The following is an 8,465-nucleotide window of genomic DNA, read 5'->3' on the forward strand; positions in this document are numbered from 1 at the left end:
CAGTGTGGTGGTGAACACCCATCAATGGCTTGCTGCATTCAGTGTTTTGTGAAGGAAACACTATAGTGCTCTCCAGATTAATTCCAGAGAGATTTTTGTTGTTCATCAAGATGAGGTGAGGAGAGCACACTGAAGTAAAGAACAAACCACTATTTACACAGCAATGACCTACACAGTTACCAGGCGAGTTTCAGTTCCCTAGTATGTGATTATCTGCAAGACAAGAAGCTAGGTGTTTGCACTTTTAATCAGAAAAAATACTCCAGGGAAAAAATCTCGAAGTTGTGGAAGTATTCTGTGTGAAATCAAAGCAACATGTCTGGCAGTGTGTGAGAGTTAGTAAAGAGAGTTTGTCTGAATGCACATCTTTTGTAAAATGTACAACATCCCTAAGTGAAAGTTATAATATCAGAAGCTCCAATGGAGGAGATGACAATGTCATGCTGGCAAGGTAAAGATTTATTGTAATAATACCAGATCCCTTCAAACACTCAAGTTCACACTCTGCAACATCAGGAAATATACAGTTTAAATAAGATTGTGGTATGGAAATGGCACACTCTTCCAGTTCATACCTAATGCGAGACAGAGTGGTCAAGAAGAAAAGCTCAAATTCTTTCATTGCCTGTGGTACGAGTGAAAATTTTCGTTTTTTAATGAACAGTGGGTTATTATTAGACATTTCTTGCACAAGCTGCCAAGAAACAACGTGAAAAAATGAGTTAAATTGCCAGACAGAGAGGGGAATAAGTTTGTATGGGCAGAAAAGGATGATACAAGTAAAACTGGCAATAGTCTATCACAGAAACTTGGGAAAACCTAACGTTTTCTATATTGAACTTAAATGTTTCACATTTAATCTGTTATCTTACTGCTCTTCATTTATTCATAACTGTGACCCTGCATAATGTTTTTAACATTTTTAAGTACATAATTCCAATCCTTCATTGTAAGTTAAGTGGAAGAGTTATGTCTATGACATTAAAATTTACATCTGTAACATTTAACACATTGACTGCCACAAAGCCAGTATGAGTTAATTGCCTTATTTTATATTAACACTTACTTTTAATTTTTTAAATAGAAAATGAACACAGACGACATCATGAAATTTTGATTGTATGCTGTTCATAATTATGTCCATCTATACAAAAAGTAGTGGCTTTCAGATTTTATTTTTGTGTTAATTCCTCACTTTCAATTTTACAAATTTTATGTCCATAAGAATAGAAATTTAAAATGTTTCCACCTAAATCCTCCTCACATCCTCTTGTCAGCACTTGGTCAGTGAAACTAAATTAATATTTAAGTTGTGAAATATCAAATAACAGAACAAACAGCAGCAATGGCTAACATATTACAACAAAAAAGGAAAATGCTTCATTAGCTACACTGCAGTGAAATATACATGTACAGTTCAGTAATCTCTTCAATTTGTAAAAAAAACTGATTTTAGGTCATAATTATGAAATTACAATACATTTAAAAGTTATGTAAGTGTGCAGAGGAATTTTAATACTTTCTGGAGTGAATGTTAAATTAGTATCTAACAAGATACAAGCTGGTAAATTTTGCTGAATTGGCCTCAGCTGTACTTGCACAGCAAATGTAGGTGAAGACAGCTTAGCACTGAATTCTTTACTCAGTATCTGGGCAAATTTCATATGGAGAAACAAACTCCTCTGTGAGAAAAGTCACCCAAAGCTAAAACCAAAAAATGTACTCACAAAGAATAATTTGAACTTAGAGAAAGTGGAACCACAGCATAGTTGAAACTTATGTTCAGAATTCAGACAGTATGTGTGAAACAAACAACAATTTTGACTGTAATTCCTAGATGCAGCCAAATTGCTTTGTTCTTGTTAGATCGATGCAAGCTGTTTCTGTGTATTATGCTCTGAGCAGTTCCGCTGAGAAGTTTTAAGTTTGGAAAAAAAACTAATATAGCTTGAAGAACAAACATTACAGCCATGAAACGCTACAGCATTTATTTCCTGCAAGCCCACACCTAAATATGACCTGGTGCTAGTAATAGGGGATTTTAATTCAAAAATAGGGAGGAATGAACATCCGCATAGAGTTTCTGGAAAATAGTCACTACATGAAGAAAACAATGAGAATGGAGACTTACTATGCCAATTCGCAGCAAGGAATAATATGATTATTAAAAGTACCTGCTTTCCACATAAAAGGATCCATCTGGGTACTTGGAAGTCGGTAGCCAATGGAGTAGTCAATCAGATTGACCATATTTTAGTGATTGCACGCCACTCCACGTCACTTACGGATGTACAGAGCTGCAGAGGACCAAACTGTTATTCAGACCACTTTTTGATAAAATCAGTCTTGAGAGAGAAACTGTCACTAACAAAGGGCAACAAAATGGGAAAGATGATGAAATGGAATACAGACAAACTGAACATCCCTGATGAAGTAAAAAAATACCAAGTAACACTAAGCAGAAAGTTGAGCAATGAAGACACCATAGTAGGAGTAGATGATAGGTGGAACAGGTATGAAAAAGCCATTAAGGATGCTGCAGAGGAAATAATAGGCATAAGAAAGAACAGAAGAACCCAGGAGTGGTTTGATGAAGACTGCAGGTCAGCAATAGAGGAAAAGAACAGGGCAAGAACAAAAGTGCTACAGAGAGAAACCAGAAATAATGTGGAACAATATAGAGAATTAAGGAGAAGAGCTAACAGACTGTGCAAGAGAAAGAAAAGAGAGTGGAATAAGAAGAAATTTCAAGAACTAGAAGAACTAAAGGAACAGAGTGAAATAAGAAAGTTCTATCATGCCATAGACAAAATGAAGAATAGATTCCAACCAAAAACAACGGCCTGTTCCAGTAAAGATGGGAAAATGACAAGGGAGGAAGAACAGATAGTGGGAAGATGGGCAGAGTATTTCAAAGATACACTAAGCACCAGCCTAGAAGATGAAGAGACAGGTGCACAGGAGGGAAGAGTGGAACTGGAAGTAGACAATGAAACCAATGAGGCAAGAAAGCCAACACTACAAGAGGTCTCCCAGGCTGTGCACAAGTCAAAAAACAATCGAGCCCCTGGGGAAGACAGCATAATTGCTGAATTAATAAAAACTGGTGGTGAGGCTGTAATAAAGGAACTGCACACAGTAATATCAGATATATGGGAAACAGAAACTATGCCAGATAATTGGAAAATTGGAATAATAGTCCCCATTTATAAGAAAGGGGACAGAACAGCATGTGAAAACTATAGAGGTGTAACACTCCTAAGTACAGCTTATAAGATCTTCACAAGTATATTAAACGAAAGGATACAGAAGTGTGCAGAAGGCATACTAGGGGAATATCAGTGTGGCTTTCGACCAGGCAGAGGAACAACTGATCAAATATTTGTGATAAGGCAAATGATGGAAAAGTTCTATGAATATGATATAGATCTGCATTTCTTATTCATCGATTTCAAACAAGCCTTTGACAGCATAAATCGGCAAGAATTATACAGAGTACTGAAAGAAGTTGCTATATGCGCTAAATTAATAAGACTAATCAGAATAACAATGACAGAGACAAGAGCAAAAGTAAAGGTCCTTAGCAGAACAAGTGATAGCTTTGACTTTAATAAAGGTGTGCAGCAAGGGGATAGTCTCTCCACTGTCCTATTCAACATAGCCCTGCATAGTGCAGTAAATGAAATCAACAAAAGAGGCACCATATTTATGAAAACTAGCCAGATATGTGCATACGCTGATGACATTGCTATAGTAGGAAGAAATACCAATATACTCCTAGAAACATACCGGGCAATGGTAACAGAAGCCTTAAAAATTGGCCTCATAGTAAATGAAAACAAAACAAAATACATGGTAATGTCACAAGCTGCGGCCAGAAGAACCCCTAAAAACCTAAACATCAATGGGAAATGCTTCAATGGAGTGTCCTCTTTTAACTACTTGGGAGCACTAATAACAAATGATAACAGTATTGGAAAGTATATAAGGGAAAGAATACAAACAGGAAACTGCTTACTTTGCAAATATGCAGCTTTTCAAAAATAGCCTTGTTACAAGAAAAACTAAACTGCTAATATATAATTCCCTAGTCCGCCCAGTTATCACATACGGCTCAGAGGTATGGACGTTGACAGAACACGATAAAAATGCTCTAAGAAGCATTGAGCGGAAAATACTACGCAAAATCTATGGGCCAATAATGGAGGAAGAAGGCTGGAGAATACGCTACAATGCCCAATTACAAGAGTTAATACAAGGCAGGGACATAGTAAAATTTGTGAAATCACAGCGAATACGATGGCTAGGACACTTGGAGAGAATGGCAGAGGATAGAATTCCAAAGAAAATGATGAAAGGTATGATCCATTCAGTTAGGCGAAAAGGGAGACCTAGAAGAAGATGGATCGATGAGGTAATAATGGATATCAGCAATATGGGAGTCCGGGGGTGGAAAAGAGCAGCAAATAACCGAGAGGTGTGGAAGAAGATTGTTGAAGAAGCCAAGGCTCACCAAGGGCTGTAGACAGTTCGACGAGGTTTGCAGCAGCATGGACTATCAGCTCAGAGACCATGGCTGCAGTTACCCTTGACGCTGTATCACAGACAGGAGCGCCTGCGATGGTGTATTCAACGACGAACCTGGATGCACGAATGGCAAAACGTAATTTTTTCGTATGAATCCAGGTTCTGTTTACAGCATCATGATGGTCGCATCCGTGTTTGGCGACATCGCGGTGAATGCACATTGGAAGCGTGTATTCGTCATCACCATACTGGCGTATCATCCGGCGTGATGGTATGGGGTGCTATTGGTTGCACGTCTCGGTCACCTCTTGTTCGCATTGACGGCACTTTGAACAGTGGACGTTACATTTCAGATGTGTTACGACCCGTGGCTCTACCCTTCATTCGATCCCTGTGAAACCCTACACTTCAGCAGGATAATGCACGACCGCATGTTGCACGTCCAGTACGGGCCTTTCTGGATACAGGAAATGTTCGACTGCTGCCCTGGCCAGCACATTCTCCAGATCTCTCACCACTTGAAAACGTCTGGTCAATGGTGGTCGAGCAACTGGGTCGTCACAATACGCCAGTCACTACTCTTGATGAACTGTGGTATCGTGTTGAAGCTGCATGGGCAGCTGCACCTGTACACGCCACCCAAGCTCTGTTTGACTCAATGCCCAGGCGTATCAAGGCCGTTATTACAGCCAGAGGTGGTTGTTCTGGGTACTGATTTCTCAGGATCTGTGCACCCAAATTGCGTGAAAATGTAATCACATGTCAGTTCTAGTATAGTATATTTGTCCAATGAATACCCGTTTATCATCTGCATTTCTCCTTGGTGTTGCAATTTTAATGCCCAGTGGTGTATTAGCGGAATACAGTTCATGTCCACTGAAGTTGGCAAAAAATGAAGAGCACTCGGGCTATTTTCGTGTACGTCATTTCACATTTATTTAGTCGTCGTCTGCAAGAAACAGCGTGTCAAACATGAGTGATAAGCGTTCCATATCGCAAAACTTTTCGCTTGAGGACACTTTGAGGCTGTTAGGTACTGTAATGAGCTCACGAGTATAGTAAAAAACACGGAAACTGCTGCTGTCTCATGCAATGAAAATATTAGTGCAAAACATTTAACTAATTTGATAGGGTGCTTATATGTGTAACGATTTATTTTTAAATTAGTTAATTGATCTTACTAGATTTCCGAATAATGTGTAGGAAAAAAGATGCAACAGTTTCCATCCACAAACAACTCCACATAAATGGACTGAGCAGCTACAATAGATGTACGATTATTATTTTTCTTAAAGAAACGCGTAAATTTTATGCACAGAAAAGGCAGCAGTGGCTACAGATTTGTGGCGCACATGTGGAATGAAGTTCCAAGTTGCGTACAATAAAATACGCGATTGACGAAGTTGTCGACAGGAGGACGCCACAGTCAGTTTGATCCAGATCCAACATTTATACACTCTAATATTCCATCAAATGTAGCTGCATGGTAGATGGCGGATTGTAACTAGACACGTAAATACAAGCAACTATGAAATGCGGTCTGCTTTATGAAATAGTTGGTCTTTTCAGTCTCTCCAAAAAACTGGGAAATTGATTTGGCTTAAAATTCTGAGAGGTGTTACTGGCTAACTTGACTTGTCAAATCATCTTTAGCAGCTGTATGTAATCCGGGAGGGGAAGTGGATGTAACTGGAGGTGTGATACCTTCCCTGTGTTCTTCTTCCTCATCTTGTCATCTCAGCTTAGAACTGTCAGTTTTGTTTTCAGTATAAAAACAGCTGCTCTCAAATGTGAAAGAATTAGTAGAATTGCAGATTGTGCTTCTTCAAAAGTCTGTTGACAAGAACCAGAGAAGGAAGAAAAAACTGTATTGGTTAAAAAAGATCATAAAGCTCAAAATTAGGATCAGAAAATAAATATTAAAACAAATGCTTTCAGAATAAATAGAAATTAATCCATACACATGTGGTTCTTTTCTTTTAATTACATCAGAGAACTGAAATAATGAAAAACGTCTCTTGTGTATGTTGTACAGAGTCATACACATCCTTCTAATAGTCGTGCTGGCTGTCTCCTTGCCAACACCAATTAAGTCTCCAATGGACAGAAAGAAATCGCCAGAATCAAAATACACTGAAGAGCCAAAGAAACTGGTGCACCCGCCTGAAATTGTGTAGGACCCCCGTGAGCATGCAGAAGTGACACAACACGACGTGGCATGGACTTGACTAATGTCTGAAGTAGTGCTGGAGGGAATTGACACCATGAATCCTGCAGGGCTGTCCTTGAATCTGTAAGAGTGCGAAGGGGTGGAGATCTCTTCTGGAGCTTGGTGGCCAGCGGAAGTGTTTAAGTACAGAAGAGTATTCCTGGAGCCACTCTGTAGCAATTCTGGATGTATGGGGTGTAGCATTGTCCTGCTGGAATTGCCCAAGTCCGTTGGAATGCACATGGACATGAATGAATACAGGTGATCAGACAGGATGCTTGCATACATTTCACCTGTCAGAATCGTATCTAGATGTATCAGGGGTCCCATACCACTCAAACTGGAGACGCCCCACACCATTACAGAGCCTCCACCAGCTTGAACAGTCCCTTGCTGACATGCAGGGTCAATGGATCCATGATGTCTCCATACCCGTACATGTCCATCTGCTCGACACAATCTGAAATGAGACTCATCTGACCAGCCAACACTTTTCCAGTCACCAACAGTTCAATGTTGGTGTTGAAGGGTCGAGACGAGGCGTAAAGTTTTGTGTCGTGCAGTCACATGAGTGGCTCCGAAAGGCCGTATCAATGATGTTTCGTTGAATGGTTCACACGCTGACACTTGGCCCAGCATTGAAGTCTGCAGCAATTTGCGGAAGAGTTGCACCTGTCACATTGAACGATTCTCTTCAATCGTCTTTGGTCTCGTTCTTGCAGGATCTTTTTTCTGGCCGCAGCGATGTCGGAGTTTTGATGTTTTACCAGATTCCTGATATTGATTGTACACTCGTGAAATAGTCGTATGGGAAAATCCCCACTTCATCGCTATCCCAGAGATGTTTTTTCCCATCGCTTGTGCGCCGACTATAACACGTCGTTCAAACTCACTTACATCTTGATAACCTGCCATTAGAGCAGGAGTAACCGATCTAACAACTGCTCCAGACACTTGTTGTCTTATATAGGCGTCGCCGACCACAGTGCCGTATTCCGCCTATTTGCATATCTCTGTATTTGAATATGCATGCCTATACCAGTTTCTTTGGCACTTTGGTGTATTAGAGTGTCTGTAGTAGCTGATTCATCACTGGCACAGAGTCGTTTCTGAAAGAAAGAAAAGAATGACATGAAACAATACAAGAAAAATTTAAAAACATCATTTGCCAGCCACTCCTACCACTATTATGGTTATGTAGATTCAATAACTAAAGTTTCCTAATAGCTGGATAAAACGTACCAATGTTCTTCTAAGACAGAGATAATTACTTTATGATAAATATGGTTGTGGTTACGTGGATAATACTAGTAACTGAAAATACAACAGCTGTCTGCTAAGCTTTCTTAAAAAGAACTATTTTCCTGTTAATTTTAATGTGTTAAGCGTAACATGAGTTAACGCAAATAATTTACATGTTTATTGGAATAATGCTAGATGATGGACAATTTTGTTGCTCTGAAGCATTCACTAAAATATGAAAAGTTATTGTCCCAATAGGAGATAAGAGTGAAAAATATTTTCTGCTACAGATTTGGCTGAGTTAATTTACATTACCTTCAATTAGGTACACTTTGACATAAAGGAGAACACTGAAACTATCCTGATATTCAAGGAAAGTTAAAAACGTCCAGGCACTCTTTCCAGATGCTACAATATACAGATTCAATAACTAGATTCCGGTTCTGCTGTTATAACATACAAATATAACTATTATTTTATGATAAAT

Source organism: Schistocerca nitens, chromosome 1 (assembly GCF_023898315.1).
Source record: "Schistocerca nitens isolate TAMUIC-IGC-003100 chromosome 1, iqSchNite1.1, whole genome shotgun sequence".
NCBI classification, from domain to species: Eukaryota; Metazoa; Arthropoda; class Insecta; order Orthoptera; family Acrididae; genus Schistocerca; species Schistocerca nitens.